This window comes from Rhinolophus sinicus, linkage group LG10, assembly GCF_036562045.2.
Source record: "Rhinolophus sinicus isolate RSC01 linkage group LG10, ASM3656204v1, whole genome shotgun sequence".
Taxonomy (NCBI): domain Eukaryota; kingdom Metazoa; phylum Chordata; class Mammalia; order Chiroptera; family Rhinolophidae; genus Rhinolophus; species Rhinolophus sinicus.
Genome location: NC_133759.1, coordinates 73,173,498 through 73,193,489, shown reverse-complemented (window position 1 = coordinate 73,193,489; position 19,992 = coordinate 73,173,498). Strand labels below are relative to the sequence as shown.

The window sequence follows — 19,992 nt, the reverse complement described above, 5'->3', positions numbered from 1 at the left end:
TTTTACAGCTAAAATGGACCTTTGAGATCATACCTTTAAGTTCCAGCCAGCTCTCAAGTCCTATTTATCCAAATATTCACTTTTAAAAAGGGAAACTATCCCCCCCAATTAGAGAAATGTAATAATTGAATGGATATAGCAGGGTATTTGGTTACCTGGCTGAAATAAGTTATCATTTTTATTACTTTTAACTTAAGTTTCTGCAGATGTTTAAGCATTTCATCAAATGAAGCGTCTTGATCCTGCTCCTAACCCCCTTTGTGATTCAATACACTAGACAATTCTGCTTACGTTTTCAAGTTCTTTATTTATATCAGTTCAAAGATTTTGTTATCCTACAAAATTACAGACACTTTCAAATTCAAAGCCTAATGTATTAACATCAATTTAGTTTTCTAATAATAATAATAATACCTTGTCACCTTGCTTTGCATGATCTACAAAAAAGGCAGAATTCACAGTTATGTTACTCTGAATTTTACTGTTGTATTGCCATTCCTGAACCTTTGATGTAACTTAATTCAGTCCACATTTACTGAGAGGTAATGATGGATCTGATTTTTGTACCAGACCATAAGTTTCGTAGAGGCATCTTTTTATCCTCAACACATAGCACAATTTTTAGAGCTTAGTAGGTTCTCCAAATATGTTTCCAGAATGAGTACAGAAAATGCACAGTCCCATTTTCAAGGAGCTTACAATCTAGTGGGAAGGATGGATGTTAGACCAGTGAGACCCATTTCACACTTCTAACCTACAGAATTGTACGATAATAAATTCGTGTTAAGCCACTAGCTTTGTGCTAATTTGTTTTGGTAGCCGTAGGAAACCAATCAGAGTCACAGCCTTGATTTCAGCTCTAAAAAGGCTTCACTGTGGTGGCATTGCACAAGAAAGGAAGGGCTTGGGGCAGTGAAGGGAAACAGGTGTTATTAGTTAAATCGTTGTTCCTCAGAGTGTGGTCCCTTCGGAGCAGTACTGGTGGAAACTGGCCTTTTTTTTTTGAAATGCGGAAATGTCAGGCCCACCCCAGACCTACTGATCCAAAATCAGCATTTTAACAAGGTCCCCAGGGGATTAGCATTCATATTAAAGTTTGAGAAGCACTAGGTTAAATATGTTAAAACCTACTTCAAAATGTGGAGAAATCTTTGATATTTCTTTACTGACACAAAAGTTTGCTGTAAAAAAAAAAATTGGTAAACACATCCACGAGAAAAATGCTAGGCTGCTGCTTCTTCTCACTGACAAAAGAACAAGCATTTCTACTGTTCTGAAATCACAAAGAAGGCCCTTCAGTAAAATCCATTTGCCCCTTCCTGCAAAGGACGTTCCGTCTTTGAAAATTCCCATGAGTTAAAAGATTATAAATGTCAAAAACTTTATACCCTTAAACAAATATTAGAATCCCTGGAAAAATACAGCGTCATGTTGTGGGGGACAAAATAATTTCCTTCACATAATACATTTTAACTACTTTAATATAAATACAGCAATATTCCATAATTCACATATTTTTACAAAATTGTTTTAAAACACTCTAATAAGTATTTAATGAAAATAAATTTATTTCAGGGTAGCCATGACTACAAAATTAATACTACCAAACTATTACTGATGCCTTTTGATTAACAATAATTGGAGGGTAGGAAGGTAGAGAAAATACCAAACAAAAATATGGATGTTCTAAAAGTACATTTTATCCAGCCTTTATCTTTTTGCTAAATATTGTGCATATTAGACGATGTATTCAAGATGGCTGTAAAGATATTCAACTAAAGTAATACTTCAAAGATTTTAAAACAGCCCTCCAGTAATGATATGGTATTATAAATCATCCTGTCAGTTTACAAAATTAAAACGAGCAACGACCTAGTGAGTCTTTCCAGGTAAAAGGTTCAGCTGAAAAGAGAACTTTAACAGAGAATTAGTGATGTTGACCAGAATAAGAAAATCAGCATAATCAAGAAAGATATATAATCATTGAACCTAATTTTCTCTGGTTAAATCAACGCAGCTCACTCAACAAATAAGGTGGCTGTCTTGCGAGGTAAAGGGTGACATGGAGCAGCGTTCTGTTTTGAAATTTTCATATCACAATCCTATTTCGATCACCCCATAAATAAAAGCACTGAATCTGTGTTAACATTATAACATATATCTTACAATAATTCAAAAGTCAAACCATTTTTCCATACATCTTTTTCTTTATAGCACACAATTTAAGAAAACGTCACAAGTGTGCACTTTTGAAAGTTATGATCAATGGATACAGTATAGACAAAACAGGCATCTCCACTGTAATATTTTTTAATAAATAAAAGCACATGAACAAAAAAAAGGTAAGCAGCACCGGAAGCCTTTGACCTTTGCAACTAAATGCTGGTGCCCAAATGGTCTAGCTGGTTAAGTTTTATTGAGAGGCGCAAAGAAAAGGGGAAAAAAAGAGCCAATTTTGACTTGACATTTTAATTCTAGTAGGGACAAGAGCTTGTCTGGTTTCACTCCTATCACCTGATGGTGAGTAGTACACCTGTCCACCGGTCCTTCAAATGTCATTTGGAAAGCAGACCTGACTCGGGTGCACTTGCCTTAATTAGATTCTGAATTTCCTTGAATTTTGGATGGCCTTTATCACCAGCTGTAGAAGAACAGCCTCACTCATAGTTAATATGTATGATCCCAGTTCAAGCAAGATGTTTTAAAAAACAAAAAAGGATAAAGACAAATCAAGAAGTAAGCATAAAAATGCACACTATATTAAAAGGGCAGAAAGTATGCTGGGACAGAGAAATTAGTGTCCCATTTCTATTAAAACCATGGTTCTTCGCCATCCCATCCAATTCAGTGATGGGAACAGATTCTAAACTAGCCCAACCACAACCCATCGCGATTATTCTCAATAGTAGTAATATGGACTAGAAACAAGTAAAAGAAAACAGGTAGCCGACATTTTGACTTACATGTACCAGGAATAAAAGGGAAATCGAGGCTAAGGACTGTAAACAATGCTTCTTAATTTCTTTTTTCTGTCTCCAAGCATCTGTCATACAGCATGGGTGTCCTTCCCATAAGTAAGAAGTGCCTCGTGGTAGAAGAGCCTTGTGTCAGGTTTCAGAATGTGCCCCTGGATGATATCAAAACCACCACCGCCATTATTAACTTGTTAGAATCACTAAAACAGAGTATAATAAATGTAAGGTTGTATCAAGTTTCACTGACAGGTCAAAGAATGTCCTTGCCAAATTGCTCCAGTGGAATCACAATAAAGAACTAAATAAAGGACAGAAATCTCAAGGAGGAAGAGAAGGGAGGAAAAGGCAAGAGGAAGGGCGGAGGGCAAAGAGGAGAAAGTGGAGGAAAGGGGGGAGCAGGGAAGGGAGGAAGGGGACAAGAAGACAATTCTAGAGTAGAGATTCATTCTCTGGATGCATTTGTTATCAGAAACTCTAGACAAAAAAATGGGCCAACTGTCATCCCCAGAAACATTCACCGTAAGAACCATGGAAGATGATGCGGTTAGAAAAATTCCTAGACAAGTCAGAGGAAAAGACCAAGACCCAGATCCATCTCTAGTCATAGAGGAGGAGTCACCTGAATAGCCAGGACACCCCTGTGGAATGAAAGTCAATCCTCTTTCAGATGGTTTTCCATCTACAGGCCCAACCTTTTCCCTGGCAGACTCTTCCTTTTTTTCCCTACGGACACAGAAGGAAGTATAAGCCATTGGACCTCAACAACCAGGACAGAAGAGCGTGCAGAGCAGCTGACCAGAACTCTCAAGAAATGTGAAAACTGCAGGGAGTTAGGCAGGAAAGAGGAAGAAAAAGCAAGGCTGCGACTGCCGTTTATGTTGGGACAAATACCACAGGGTGTGTTAGCGCTGAGTTTTTTTTAAAGGTTCTGGAAACTAATTTCCTCCTCCTTACTTTTCAGTCAACTCCTGACTATCTTATCAAAACCCTTAGAACTCTCAAAGGACTGTGTGCTTGTTTCAGACAGAAGGGCATGTGCTTTTTCAGACTGTGCAGTCATGCCAGCTCAGCTCTCACCCCCTCCCGCTGGCTGCCCTGCCCTGCCTTCCTTACCACTCATTGTTCAATCCATGGACTTTCAGTGATTCATTCTGAATCTGAATCTCACACTTGCAATGTCTGTGAAAGCGCTTTACATACTCTGAAGTGCCAACGAGGGTCAGTTGTCACTAATCTTTCCAGTCTTTAGTATGACAGGAGGAACAGAAAGTTGTTCCCACGTCTGAGGAAGAACTCTGATGACCCAGGAAGAAGCGAGCTTTCCCTAGTGCTCTGCTGACCAGAGCCTGGTCCACTCTAGGCCAACCATCCTCGGTGATGCTGAGAGTCAGGTACCTCCCGCTGACAGGGGTAGGCTGGGATGCTCCAGGCACAGAAATACGTTGTAGTAAATTGAAACCTACACTTAGCTTCAAGACTGAGATATGACCAATACTGATTGAATTCCAAAATACTCAGGCAAAAACCTGTGTTAGGGGCATGGCTCAGCAGAATGCCAAGGTTTTAGATCAGGCATGTAGACCTTCCCACAGTGCCTGCCCAGCCCCAATCTGAAAGGGTACCTGAGCAGGGAGGAGAGCAGCAGCTTTTCCAGATACTGGCAGCTTCCAGCCCACCACCTACAATACTAGTCCCAAACTCACTTGCTTTCCTGGCTTACAAGGGGGCAATTAAAACTCCAGTTTTAATTGGGTACATGGCTAAGAGGTTTCCAAAGTTCTTCCCTTACACTAGCAAACCCAGTCCAACTAGGCCAAAGGAAAGGAAAGATTACTTTGACCCACTAACCGAAAAATGCAAAAGCACAAAGCCATGATAGCCTCGGGGGTGGGGGTGGGGGGGGAGACAAACCCATTACCTTTCCAAGTAACACTAACAACTCCCCAGGAGTACAAGGATGTCAAGTTCAAAAGAGGGCTTTATTCTATTTGATTCTGCATTTACTCTACAATCACTAGTTGAAAGAAACAATGTTTGACAGATGGCAGGTGCTCAAAAAATTTTGTTGAATAAAGTACACAGCACAGACCCCGGCACAGAAGTTTCAGTATTGGTAACCATAAATCTTATTAGTATAATCATCTTAGCTGGCAGTATGGATGGGCTTAGGAATTATCTTCAGGAGTTGTGTTCTAAAGGAACAGAGAAGAAGGGGAGCTGGCCAGATTGCTATTTAACTTTCACAGCCATAGAATAAAAGAGAAAACTTAACACCAATAATTTCAGGACACACTACAACACCTTCATATCAAATTCAGACTAAGAGGAAACATCTGAAATGTGGCACGTCTCCCCCCAATCTGACCCAATTCTTTTTTCCCTCTCAACCCAACAGTGTAACCCAAGGCAATGCTGTTCGCTCCAGACTCTTCCAAATACCCAAACCATATTCTTTTCTTCCCTTCTCAAAACTTCTCAGGACGAGTCCCTTCTGGGTCTTGGACACTAATATATGATTATACGTTTCTGCTAAGACTAACCTCATGAAGACCAAAAAAAAAAAAAAAATTCAATAAAAATAAAAGCAGCAGCTAACATTTAGGTGTTTACTGTATCAGGCACTGTACCAAGTGCTTTCAGCACATTCTCTCACCTAAATCCTCCCCTAAAGTGGATATTATTATTTTTGTGTCACCAGTGAAAAATCGTGAAGCATAGGCATTAGGTATTAGATAACTTGTCCAAGGACACAAATTTACAAAATGCCAGAAGCTGCATTCAAATCCATATTATCCCTCCACTGTTTGGACTCCTAGTCACTGAGATTACAGACTACTTCTCAAAGGATGAGGTTCAGATGGTAAATAGCTATGTTTTTATTCTGAGTCCTGTGAGAAGACAGAATTGCCAACAACAAAAAGCTTCCGAAATAAACACCATAATAAAGACATGTCTAAAAAATGCGTATGGCTATAGAACAAAAGTCCTTGAAATGTCTTTACAAGCAAGGGAGATTTGGGGGTTTTGTATGTTTTTAGTTTTCACTTCCTTGGAAACACTTCAAGTTCTGGACCTCAGCATTTCCATAAAGATAAATTATCCACAGGGGAAAACTGCTGCTTGCTGAGAGGTGAGGATCTGACATTGGAAGTGTTTAAACTCAGATTATTGAAGAAATCTGAAAAACAGAAGTTGATTAACTCATGACTGTAAGAATAGCTAACGATCTTTACTGAGATGGAAACAGCAACACTTGGCACCTAACTACCAGAGAACCCAATGGTCCAAACGGACTTAAAAGTAGATAAACAAAATAAAGAAAACCATTTCTACTTGTAATCCCCAAACACGGCTCACTGCGTCAGCAGTAACAGAGAAGAAAGGCCAACCAAGCCTGAACACCACTGCAGCTGCCAGCTCCCACCTGCTCCCACTGACTTTACCCCCTCCTTTATTTCCTCTGATTCTTTCTGATTTGGCCTAACTCACCGCCCCAGGGAACACGTTAGAGAAAGATCCTTTAGCAATCCTATAGAGGAAGTGGTGCATAGGCCAGCTTGTGCGTGGACACTGGAGGGTCTCATTAAAAAGGTCTACATTTGCCATTCCCAATAAAAATAATCAGTTAAAGAACTTGGCAACTCAATTCATACGCACATTACTCTAAAATTATTACAGAATTAGAATTAAACATGAGCGAGACAGAGAGAGAGAGCTACAATATGGAGTGAATGTTTCAAAGGATTATGTGGTAGTTTGCTTTTCAACATCTTGGAATAGGAAATGCTTAAGTAACACTACTGTTACTCAACCCTGATTAAAAATCATTGACTCTCTGACTCCATGGTCCATCCTGACTTCTAGTGCAGTGAGCCATGAAACACCGTGAGAGGTGTCCCCAGGCAGTGACACACCTCTTCCCAGGAATTCAAGTCTGAGGAAACCTAATGTGAGGTTGAACCAGGCTTAGGCCACTGAGCCCTAGGTTTGCCTAGTTCTTGCCTGAGTTAAACCTACATGAGCTGTTTTTAACTTGCAAATCTCTAAATGGTTGCTACTAAGCTTACTGGCATACCTCTTAGTTCATGCATAAAACTATAGCAAAGTTATGAGGAAAGATATAAAAGATCCTTTGGTATCACTAGAAATCTAGACCTAAGGAGACAGAAGATATAAAATAGAATATGGTGGTGAGGCCTCAAAGGTCAGGCAGCACATCATCCAGACCCTGGAAATTACTGCATCTGATATTGTCAGACCACGCTCAAACTTAAGAGATAAATCTTCCATTGCTGTTACATATTCAATATTCTTTAAATTTACTTGAAAAAGTTGATAAATGATTTGTTTTCAAGCAGGACATTTACCTTAAGAGCAAACATCCTGTCCATCGTGCTTCTCGATGAGGTGGCATTAGCAAGAATACGAACCCCAATACCATGGCCAACCAGCTCCAGAACTGTTTGTTGGATGCACATGAGTCTAATGGAAAATAAAAAATCCTATAACGCTGTCAATGAAAAGCATTTTACAAAGTGCAGCAGCGTGATAAAGCAGAGAGAACACTAAGCCTAACCCCCGTGCCCTACACCTAGCTTTGCCTCTAAGACGCCAGGCGGCCTTGTGCTTAAACAGCATCTCTGGCTTTGGTTTCCTCTTTGTAAAGTCAGGAATCGAATGACATCAATGTTCCTTATACTAGGAACCATGGACATATTCTTAGGGCTCTGTAAGAATTTTTTAAAGGATTGTCACCTATGTCATCTGGGTGGCCTTTGTACAGCTGACTACTACCAGTAGGTTTTGATGCCACTCGCCGTTGGGTTTATTTCAGAATTTACACCAAGTGCCTCACACAAAGAATGCAGACTGTGAAAGTAGTGGGAAAACTGAGTCGTTCCAAGGCACCCAGGAGTAAAGGTAGGCCAAGTTAAAAATAACTTGTGACACAGGCAGAAAAAATACAGCATATATCACCAGCAAATGTATTATACAGATTCCATCTCTGTAAGCACTAACTTGTAACAATTCATTAGCAGAGACTGTAGAGTAAAAACATGCTCCAACAATAACTGGATTATACAACCAATGAAAGCAGATTTCACTAATGCCATGATGTCAAACTTACCTTCACATGACAGGAGAGCTTTGGAGAATATCAACTGACACCTCATTAAAATTAGCACTGGAGGACTGCTCAAAAATGATTTTCATTACGCATGAGGTCTAATAATGATGAACGAGCAAAAAAAGTGCAAAAGTCAGCAACAGCATTTAGGGTGACATTTATACAAACAGGCTTTCTCTATACTGTCATTATTGAAGTCAAAATACAGAGATAGTAATGTATTAACATACATCTAAACCTGAGAATACACTTTTCTATTATCAAAACCCACTACTATAAAACCGACTATCAAAATAGCATAAGTATATTAAATTATTGTTATTTGGATTTCATTGTTTTTATAGTTTTTTTCATAATTTTTGAATTTTAGTTCAATAGTTGTTTAAAAGCCATGAATAAATATTTACATTCTGTTTGTACATGTTCTCGTCTGTACTATGGGGAGACCTAGAGTATTTAGCTCAGAGGGTTGCTGTGGGAGTTTAATGAATCAATATATATAAAGTATTTGGATCACTGCCATGCAAAAAGGCAACACTTTATAAACAGTGGCTATTTTTCATCATGATTATCACCTACACGGTATTCTATATTCAAAATTGCATTCTGGAAATATCAGGTTTTCTACAAATGATATTATGTCCAAAATGTAACAGGTAGTTACTCTTACTCCAAATCACACAACACTCCTGATTCCAGGAACCTCTGCTAATGCCGGTACTACTTCTGATAATACCACTGAAAACTTGGTCTTTGCAAGTACCAACCTTACACCTATTAAATCAATTTCTTGAACAATGCTTCCAAGACCTTTAGGGTACTGTTCTGTTATAAAAACTGGAATTCCTAAAATCTGGGCCCCTTATAACTGGAAAAACAACAACAACAAAGATAATTAGCAATACACAGATGTATGTATATATGAATATACATAATGCTTCAATAAATTGGAGAAATTAAACAAGCATACCGATCTTTAATAATAATATCCCCAAAATACTTGATGAGTGGTCTGAACCTTTCCTGCATATCACAGCAAAAAAACACAGTGCTTGCAGGTGTAAAATTTCCTAGGGTAGTGAGCTGAGGACAAAAGAAAAAAGAATGATTTAGTACTCATTACACAATGACATTTTTTGCAGTGAGGTCAATCAAGGGAGAAAAATGGTCCTCGTGTTTGACCCTGTAAGTCAATTTCTACAACTATTACCCTAAAGAAATCATCTGAATTACAGAAAAAAAAAAAAAAATCCATGAAGATGTTCAATGAATTGTTTGTAATAGTGAAAATTAGCAATAAACCAAGGACAACAACAATACAGAAATTATTTCACAAATTTTAACACATTCACATGACAAAATATTTTTAGCCAATTAAAATAACTTATGTATATGTTTTCAAAGAGTTTGTACCATCTACAAAGAAATTATCATAATCTAATGTTAATGTTAAAAACAGTACAGCTCAATAGTATTTCCAAAATGTAAAAGTATGAGTAAAAAGTAGAAGCAAATATATGAAAATAATAACTAGTGGTTATACAGTTAGGGGTAGTGGTAATATTTTTTCTTTAAGCGTTTCTTATATTTTCCAAGGGCTATTTAAAAACATTTCCCAAATGCTATTTAAAAATCTGTATTACTTTTATAATCAGAAAAAAATGTTACAACCGTAAAAAACTTAAATTTGATGATGGCATTGCTTACAGAGTAAAATTTAAAATAATCTGTAGCGGAGACCATGGAACATAAAACTAAAAAGCAGGTAGAAACAAATCCAAAATTACTGCTATCCAACAAGCTTTTGTTAAATTACACACTGACTATATAATTCAAGGACTTCTTACTTTAACCCATGAATTTCTCTTAAGGCAAAACTTTGTAGATAACTAAACATGCTGTTCACAGTCAAACATTTACATATTTCAACTACAAGATAGCAAATTAAAAGTGGACTTGACCAAATGCCATCACAAGTAAAAATGTAGCAATTACACATCACATATTAAGGAGCATGAAAAAAATCACATATAAAAATATATGTGTGTATATACTCACATTCCTATATCTACATAGATTGCTACACTCATACATAAATAATACACATTTCAATCTATTTCAATACAAAATGTTGATCACAGCCCATGGCTTCCTCAAGCAAGAGTTTAAGAGATCAATTTCAAGTATAAATTTTTTTTCATAGCTGGGATTTGACCTTAGATTTCATATTCAAAAGATTTTTCATCCACAAGTTCCATTATTACCATTATCATGACAGTATTTACCCTCCTTCACAACCACATATCCTGTGACCACTTTCCAACAATGGCTGCCACATCTGCGACGCCTCGGCTCCTCCCTGCTCAGTCCCCCTGGGTATTCAGGACAGGCACACGCAGGGTGGCTGGCCTTGCTCAGTGATGCTCTGCACCGGTCCTGTTCTCGCCATCAAAGTGACGCATGTGAGTGCTACACGTTGAATTGTGTCCTCCAAAAGCCATATGTTGAATTCCTCACCCTCAGTGCCTCAGAAAGTGACTTTATTTGGAAATAGAGTCACTGAAAATATAATTAGTTAAGGTGAAGTCATACTGGAGTAGGGTGGGTGCCTAATCCAACAAGACTGGTGTCCTTATAAAAATGGGAAATTTGGACGCGGAGGCCTGTGAACATGAAGGCAGAGATCAGGATGACGTGGCCATAAGCCAAGTAATGCCAAAGATGGCCAGCAAATCACCAAAAGCCAGGAGAGAGGCATGGAACAGATTCTCCCTCGCAGCCCAGAAGGAACCAACTCTGATCTCTAGCTTCCAGAACTGAGAGAAAATAAGCTTCTGTTGTATTAATATAAGCCACAAAGTTTATGGTACTTTGTCACAGCAGCTCCCTAGCAAACTACCACAGTGAGTAAACAGTGTATCTTTAGGCATGATTAAAGTTTGAAATTGTCAACATGATGTTTTCAAAATTCTGGTAGTCTAGTATAGTCACAAAATAGACAGGATCTGCTTGGGAGAGAGTCCAGAGGAGAGATGGGGGATCATTACTTCACTTAGAAGTGTTTCCAAGGAAATCTGAAACCACAAGTATAGTAAGACCTTGCCCCAATACTGCCTCACTTAAAGGAGGGGTCTGTGTCACGTGACTCCCCCGGGTTACAAGGCTCCCAACACAGTACAGCCTGTGGACACAAGAATCTGGACCCAAATCTCAATTTCACCAATTTCAATACCATGAAATTAGACAAATCACTAACATCTCCAAAGAGCAGTTTCTTAATCTGTAACAAAGGAAGAAAAACGGTATCGACCTCATAGGACGATTGCAAGGATTAAAAGAGCTTCATGCAATCTGTCAATAAATGTATTAGGTGAATGAATATCCGTCATACAGGAAACATACACTACACTTTGACGTTCAGCACACGGTAAAAAAAAAAAAAGTTTTCTTTAATGAGGTTAAAATACCATTTACTACAAAGATCCCTTAAAAAATAATATATATAGAAATACTAATATTGCCTAACTTGTTATGATAACCTAGTCTGCAGAATGAAGGAAATGACCCATAAAGTGGATTTCTAAATGTCACCAAAAGACTCTCATCACATGAAACAAGTTTGGGGCTTTTTAATTTAGGCTGCAAAAGAATATTTATTTCAACCTGCTTCTCACCACATGCTCCCATGGTGAAGATTCCAAATCCAAAAATCACTACCATCAAACTAGTCCAAAGGGAGCAGATTCCTTTCCCTCTTCTTTCCAAACCCTGCCTTCTCTCCCTTCCCACCATGAACTCCAGGGTCTCTTCGAGCTATAAAATGTCTGTGCCCGTTTAAAAAATAGTAGTAGTAATGAACTTCCAAGAAATGAAAGCTGGAGCCGAATCTATTCCCAATTAACCATCTTGGGAAAAGGTCAAAATAACCTTCCCAGGGAAGCCCTTGTCTTCTGCCCACACACCGCTGCCAGAGTCTTTCCTGCTCCGTACAGAAGCAAAATCCTCTCGCTGGGGTCCTTCTCACCATGGCTGTTTCTTCCTCTGTTCTATTTGGGCTCGGCCTCCCCTGGTGACAAGCTGGAAAATACATTGGCCATGGTACAACATCAAATCTATGTGAGTTTCCAGGTTGAATGTTTCCATTAGTTTAAAACCTGGGAAATACTTCTTGAAATTTTAAAACTTGTCAGTCACAAAAATGACCTAAATTCCCACTGCATAATCCTCTCATTTACATTTCTTCCCCATGCATCTTAAAATTCCTCACACTTCAAGCATCTGACAGAGCTACAAAGATGCATAAGCCATGCTTGAAACAAGCACTGTCTTCAGCTACCTGAGCTGTCAGTAGACATTTTGTCACTTTGACAGAATTCTTTCAGAAACGAAGACACTAAAAAGTGACTACAGCCCAATACTGGCAATGGGGGCCTTAAGGATCAGTCCTCACAGATGCCCCCACGGTGAGGCACGAGCAATCACTCTATTTTACAAGGTCCTCAGCAATGACAGTCAGAACAAGCATGAAAGCAAACTCAGCCCCCCTATGTAAATGAAGAATACATTCTAGAATATATAGTATGTGAACCAGGATGACAGCGGCTCTGAGGCTTACATCTGGAGAAACAACAAGTCACATGATTTAAGCAGTGGACGACATGTGACCAAACTTCTGCTCTTTGTCCCAGCCTCTGGGAGATGAGGCCTACCACCCCAGCAGCATGGCCTCACTAATGGACTATCATGAGTCTTTCTGAAGTGACAGGCATCTATTCCAAAAACCAGTGAGCAGCATCAAAACAAATGCTGTTACAAGCTCAAGTCTGTGGCTTTTTTTCCATTCTGCTTGATATTTTCATTAAGCATAAAAAGAACACGAATGCTATGGTCAGCTCTCAGGGAGGATCTCCACGTTCTTTGCTATCTCCATCATTATGGCGGAACCCTGGGCAATTCCTTCTACGTTCTGCTCTTCTGCAAAATGAGTTCGATTATTTGGTAAGGAACAAGAATTGGGTCTTATCCATGTTGGCACTCACTATGCCAGGCACTTATAGCCGCCACTGAAATGCTTGTGGAATGATCTCTATGGTCTTGTCTAGCCATAAAATGTCCATGTCTCTGTGATTATAGAGCTAGTTTCCAAAAATATACAGTAAAATGGTCATGAAAAGAAATATCTTCCCTTTCTCTTCTGAGAGTGTATATACATAACATACGTGTATGTACATGTGCATATAAATATATATCTTCTCATATGAATAGAAATAGTTATCAGAATAGGTATATGGATATGTATGTGGGGTATGTGTATATATATATGTGTGTGTATCCCCTGACATTATCTATTTTTAAGTTGGGGGAGGCACCTGGCTGAAGAATTCAAAGTATTATGATTACCAAAATGAAATAATATAAAAGAAAACTTTTTAAATACTTTACAATGTATCAAGTATTATATAACAGATACTTAAGAATTCTTGGACTCTTTAGTGAGAAAAAATAACATGCTTAAAAGGATAGACCCACAAAAAAACTAACTATACATTATCTCCTATACCAAACAAAATATTTCAAAAGCCACAAGTGACCTGAACAATATGTCTTTTGAGAATGTGCAAGACATTTCAAGTATACACAGATAGTATATTATTAATTTCCAGAGTGGTTAATTAAAAAGAGTTGTCAGACCCAGGCCTTGAATTTTTCAAAATAAAAAATCCTATCTTGCATGGGGGGGGGCGGGGGGAGGGAAACTTATAAATGTCGGGGGGGCTCATTTGGCGTCACATCTTATGAGGTGCCCACCTACCCTTCTCCCTCCCAACCATACAGGACATCATCACAAAGACGTCTGCCTGCTCAGTATAGCTCCAGGCAGCTTCAGATTTTGGATTCCCACCTTTATTAATGGCTGTTAAAGATGCATCAAACTTCATACATATTTTGACAACAATAATCTAAAGACAGACAAGGAAGGCTGCAGAGAGGTGTCAGCCAGGAAAACTCTGGAAGACATAAAAATAGAGAGTGGTCAACACCTCAGAACCACAATTCTCCAAATTCTCCATATGGACTGCAGGGCAAATTCTGGGGTATCAGAAACCATCTGTCTCCCTCTTGGCTCTCCAGGGGTGGACAGTGGACTGGCAAAGCCTTTGTCCTCTGAACACAGGAACTTTACTCATGTGAAAGTACCTGTTTTGGAAGCTTCTGGGTGCTGGGGTGACAGGAAACAAGACCAATCCCACAGTCAACTACAGCTTGGGAACAACAACAACAAAAAAAAAACTAGAGAATAATCCTCAGAAAATAACATTTGAATATTACAATGTCCTCTAACCCCAAATTCCACATTTCAGTTTGGTCTTCTGAAGAAATGGCTTATCAGTTTCTCAACCAGGGGAAAAGTGTTGATGGTGTAGTACCTAAACTATACGTTCTTTCTTTAAAAAAATATAAATCCTCCAGTGAATTCTCTGAGCATAAATCCTCCAGTGAATTCTCTGGGCGTAAAAAGACAGGAGACCGACCCGCCGGAGTATGAAAACATGGTTTAAAAAAAAAATTAAAAGCTATAAAATAATCCTCAGACATCACAACTTACTAAGCACGACCAGGAAAATCGTGATGTAGCTAAAGTTGATATTTAAGAAGGTATTGCTGTCCTGTAGTCAAATGACTTTTTCAGTGTAGGAGGCGTCTATGTGATCAGATTCAACTGACAGTTACCAGGAAGAGGCTAAACAAATGGTTATTTCACCGAAGTTTAGGGGAGGCTTAAGTTCAAGAGACCGAAAGATGAGGAAGAGGAGGGGAAGGGGGCTGACTCCTGAAGTCTGGGTTTCCGCACGTGGTGCACACACCTCCGGGGAACAAACCCGAAGGCCAATACTCCCACCGCCTCTGCATCCCCGGTTCTGCATCACCCCGAAATAAACACACAGCCACTACTGCACAGCTCTTCGGTCATGCAGGAAGCTGGGACGTGCTCCTGGCACAGCAGGCGGATGTGGGCGGCTGAGGACCACACGCGTGGGGGCGATCGCGTGCAGCGCCCAGCAGAGAAGCCTACGCCCTCGCCTCGACAGAGGACAGCTGGTGACCGTCACCTTCGAACAGGCGCCTTCTCTGGGCCGTCCCCGAAGCTGGCGAAAGAGGCGCGGCCCTTCCGACCAGGCGATGTGCTCAGGGCCCGGCGCCCGGGCAGTGCGGGGCACCTGAGGACCGCGGCGGGGACTGGGACGCCCGAGGACCGGGAGCGAAGCAGGGCGCGCGGCCGTCCCGCAGGATCCACCTGGATCCGCAGCTGCACAAGGCGCACCTCGCAGCGCTCGCTCACCGCGAAGCCCTCGGGCAGGTCCACGTACTGGCCCCTCTCCTCCGCAAAGAGCTGCACCCCGAATTCGCGGCGCACGCCGTACAGGCTGAGGAACTTCTGGATAAGCAGCTCATAGCCCGCGTCCTGCGGCACCGACCAGGGCGGCGCCAAGACTGACGAGCAGAAGAGCACCGGGACCGTGCCCGACGGCATTCCCGCGCCCCCGCCGCCGCTGCTGGGAAGCGCCGGGACCGCCGCCTCCGCCAAGCTCCCCGAGCGTCTGCGGGCTCCGAGGCGCCGCCCGGCGCCGCCCGCTCGCCCCGGTACGCGAAGGGGCGGGTCCCGGAGGGCTCGGCTCCCGGGCGGGCGGGCGGTGGGGTCCCGGAGCGCGCGCGCGCCAAAGAGAGCCTGCGCCCCCGGCCCGGTCGCCCCCTCCCACTTTCCCAGCGGCCGCGCGACTGGCGCTCCGGGCGCGCTGCCCCTCCCGCAGCCTCTCCAACCGTCCGCAGGGAGCCGGGTCGCCTCGCAGACCGCTGACCGGCCTTGGCTGCCTCGGTGCTGTAGTCCACAGACGAGGTTCGGCATGCCCCTTCCACCCCGCTCCGCCCATCTTCGAATGAGCGGTGTTCTCGGGGAGTTTATAGAGTTGTGCTTGGGACACACGGCTGCCGGACTGAACTCGCTGGCACGCGTTACCTGCCCGCCTTGCGCAGAGGCTTGCAGTCCTCCCGGAAGCTGGCAGCAGTAATCTTAAAACCAATAGGACGGGCTGATAGATATTCTAAAAGCAGCGGAGTTTACAGTGCTTCCTTAGGGCCATTGCAAGGCTCAGGATTTGGTGGGTTTTTCAGTCTCATGGAACACAATATATCTAGTAACGGATTTGAGATCTTGACCTCCCTTTATTTCAGCCCAATTTCCGGGAGAACTTGGAACGAGAATTGCAAAGTATAAAGAGGTTTGAGAGTAAAAATCAGGACTTTATAATCCTCTGCCTTATGAACACTGTAAGAAACTATAAGTAACTTGAATTAGATGAGCATACACTCTGAGCGAAGTCTCATTAACACCAACTCCTGGGAAGGTAGGGCGTGAGTCGAAACATAAAATTAGATTTTAGATATTAGTGGTTTCCAATTCTTACGATGTAATAACTTTTAAGGCATTGCTGACATTTGGAATGGACACCACTTTTTCATGTGGACGCTATCGTGTGTATTTGTAGTGTTTTGCAGCATCCCTGCCCTCTATCCACTAGATGCCAGTAGCACTCCACTCCTCCAGTCTTCAGACTCCAAAGTGTTTTCAGACATTGCCAAATATCCCCCAGGGGGCAAATTTGCCCCCAGCTGAGGACCACTGCTTTAAAGGATGCTAAGACCACCCTTTGGCCTTTATTACTCATTTGTACCCAAGCTACTGAAAATAGTCTGTTTTCTGGCTTCTTCTGAAATTAAGAGGTTACAATTAAAACTTGTTTGAACCCATCAGACCCAAAATGATATTTTTGCACATATCACTCTGTTGCGAGGTCTTCAGTATGCAGACTTGCAAGTGTGTGCTAATAAGACAAAGGTACTTCCTCTAGGATGACTGATTTTAGAAGGTACCTATTCTAGGTGGACTAATTTTAAAAGTGTTCCTTCCAGGCTATGGGCAAGACCTGACAGAACCTTTGCATCCACACCAGTGCTACTACCCAAGACCAAACAACCATCATCCCTCATCTGACTGTAATACTATCCTCATAAATGGTGCCCATTCTTTGATTTTTGTGCCCCTAAAGCCCATATTACCACATGACAATCAGTGAAGTACTTTTACAAAATAATAATTTCAGAGTACATCACTTTTCTATTCAAAAAAAAAAATAGACCTCAAGAAAATCCAGATATTGGAATTAAGAGAAAAGAAGTTTGTAATAGTTATTACAAGTACATTTAAGAATGTAAAGGATGGTCATAAGAATGAACAGATGGAGAATATCAGCAGAGAAATTAAAAAGACAAAAAAATAAACAAATATAAGTTTAAAATGGAAAAGTACAAGATCTGAAATGAAAAATTCACTGGATAATCTAAACATCAGATTATAGGTTGCAGAAGAAATTATTAGTGAAATTGTAAACTAGTGGAAATTATCTAATGTGAAGAACAGAAAGATTTGGAGTGTTATCTCCACTTTATTTTTTAAATTTAATTTAATTTTCAACTTATTTTTCAGTTACAGTTGACATACAATATTAATTTCAGGTGTACAACATACTGTGTAGACATATATATACCTCATGAAGTGATCACCCCAATAAATCTAGTACCCATCTGACACCAAACATAGTTATTACAGTATTATTGACTGTGTTCCCTATGCTGTACTTTACATCCCTGTGACTATTTTTATAACTGGCAACTTGTACATCTTAATCACTTTTACCTTTTTTGCCCATCCCCTCAACCTTACTCCCCTCTGGAGACCCATCAGTTGTTCTCTGTATCTACGCATCTGTTTCTATTTTGTTTGTTTATTTATTTTGTTCTTTAGATTCCACATGTAAGTGAGATGATATGGCATTTGTCTTTCTGTGTCTGACTTATTTCCTTGGCATAATACCCTCTAGAACCATCCATGTTGTTACAAATGGCAAAATTTCATTCACTTTTATGTCTGAGTAATATTTCATTGTATATATGTACCACCTCGTCTTTATTCATTCATCTGTCAATGGGTATTGAGGTTCCTTCCATATCTTGGCTATTGTAAATAATGCTTCAGTGAACATAGGGATGCATATATTTTTTTGTATTAGTGTTTTGGATTTCTTTGGATAAATACCCAGAAGTGGAATTACTGGGTCATATGGTAGTTCTGTTTTTAATTTTTTAAGGATCCTCCATACTGATTTCCATAGTGGCTACCCCAATTTACAATCCCTCCAACAATGCATGAGGGTTCCCTTTTCTCCACATCTTCACCAACACTTGTTGTTTGTTGATTTATTCATAACAGCCATTTTGACAGGTGTGAAGCGATATCTCATTGTGGTTTTTATTTGCATTTCCCTGATGATTAGTGATATTGAGCATCTTTTCATGTGTCTGTTGGCCATCTGTATGTTCTCTTTGGAGAAATGTCTATTCAGGTCCTCTGCCCATTTTTAATTGGATTGTTTATTGTTTTGATGTTGAGTTGTATGAGTTCTGTATGCATTTTGGATATTCAGCCTTTATCAGCGGTTATCATTTGCAAGTATCTTCTCCCATTCAGTAGATTGCCTTTTTGTTTCGTTGATGCTTTCCTTTGTGGTAAAAAACCATTTTAGTGTGATGTAGTCCCATTTGTTTATTTTTGCTTTTGTTGTCTTTGCCCTAGGAGACATACCCAAAAAAATATTGCTAAGACCGATGTCAAAGAGTTTATTACCTATGTTTTTTTCTGGGAGTTTTATGGTCTTATTTTAAGGATTTAATCCATTTTGAGTTTATTTTTGTATATAATCTAAGAAAGTGGTCTAATTTCATTTTTTCATGCATAACAGAATGAGACTTAAAACATATGAAGATAGCCTTAATGACTTGTAGGACAATCTCAAGTGATCTAACATGTGTAATTGGAGTCCAAGGAGGAGAGGTGAGACAGAGTAGGGCAAAAAAAATGTGTATATATTTGAAGAAATAATGGCCGAAAATAGCAGTTCCCATGAAGTTTTCAGCTCACATTTATCTCAGAGTCTGCTTCCCGGGAAACCAACCTGTGACATTTGTTGCCAGGAATGATCCAAGAAAGTCAGTGTGGATGGGATTTGGGAGCTGGATCATCCACTGTCAGACTAGTAATGAATACCTCACCACTTGGGAAAGTGGAGCACAGATAGCCCTTGGCAATTAAGACTTTCACCAGCAGTGAACTAGGATCGTATACTAGTGGAAAGGAATGCCTTTAGTATATCAATCATTTGGAAAATATGGGGGAAATACTAATTGTAAAGATGAAGGAATTAGGTGACAGTTGCAAAGCTTGCCTGATGCTCTAGAAGAAGATAGTAAAAAGATAATTGGCAATTTAAAGCTCAGTGGGAAAGCCAAAGGGCCTTTGTGGTAGCATTGAGAGAGGCCTCTCCCATGCAATGAGCAGACAGAGAATGCTGAGAGGACTAGGACTAGGGTGGAAAGAGCATCAGGGCTCCAAAGAAGGTTCAGCTCTTAAACAGTGCATATTATCTATGCCAAGGTCAAGGCTTTGGTTGGAAAAGGGACTGTGACACATGGGATGGGGTCGATGACACCAAAAATCATGAATCCTCATATTCCTTAATGGTTAGCATTCCCCCATTTTTTGAAGACAATGCAGAGGCTTTTCTTCAGCAAAACATGAACTCCCCCGTGACTTCCCCCCCATCTTCCCTCCTGGTACCTAGCTAGGCCCCTACATAGGCTTAAGTAACGGCAACACCAGGCCATAGATGTACTGGGCCTGATAAGGAAGGAAAGAGACTATCTTCCAAAGGAATTGCAGAATCTAACCAGCATGTATCACCAGGAGCTGAGCGATTTTGTGGGGCGTTGGATTAT

At 40.5% G+C, this 19,992-nt stretch overlaps 1 pseudogene; it reads right to left on the bottom strand.

Moving 5' to 3' along the window:
- Nucleotides 1-1,632: 1,632 nt before the first annotated feature.
- LOC141567355 (isochorismatase domain-containing protein 1-like) lies at nucleotides 1,633-16,026 on the bottom strand (annotated as a pseudogene).
- Between the last annotated feature and the right edge of the window lie 3,966 nt (nucleotides 16,027-19,992).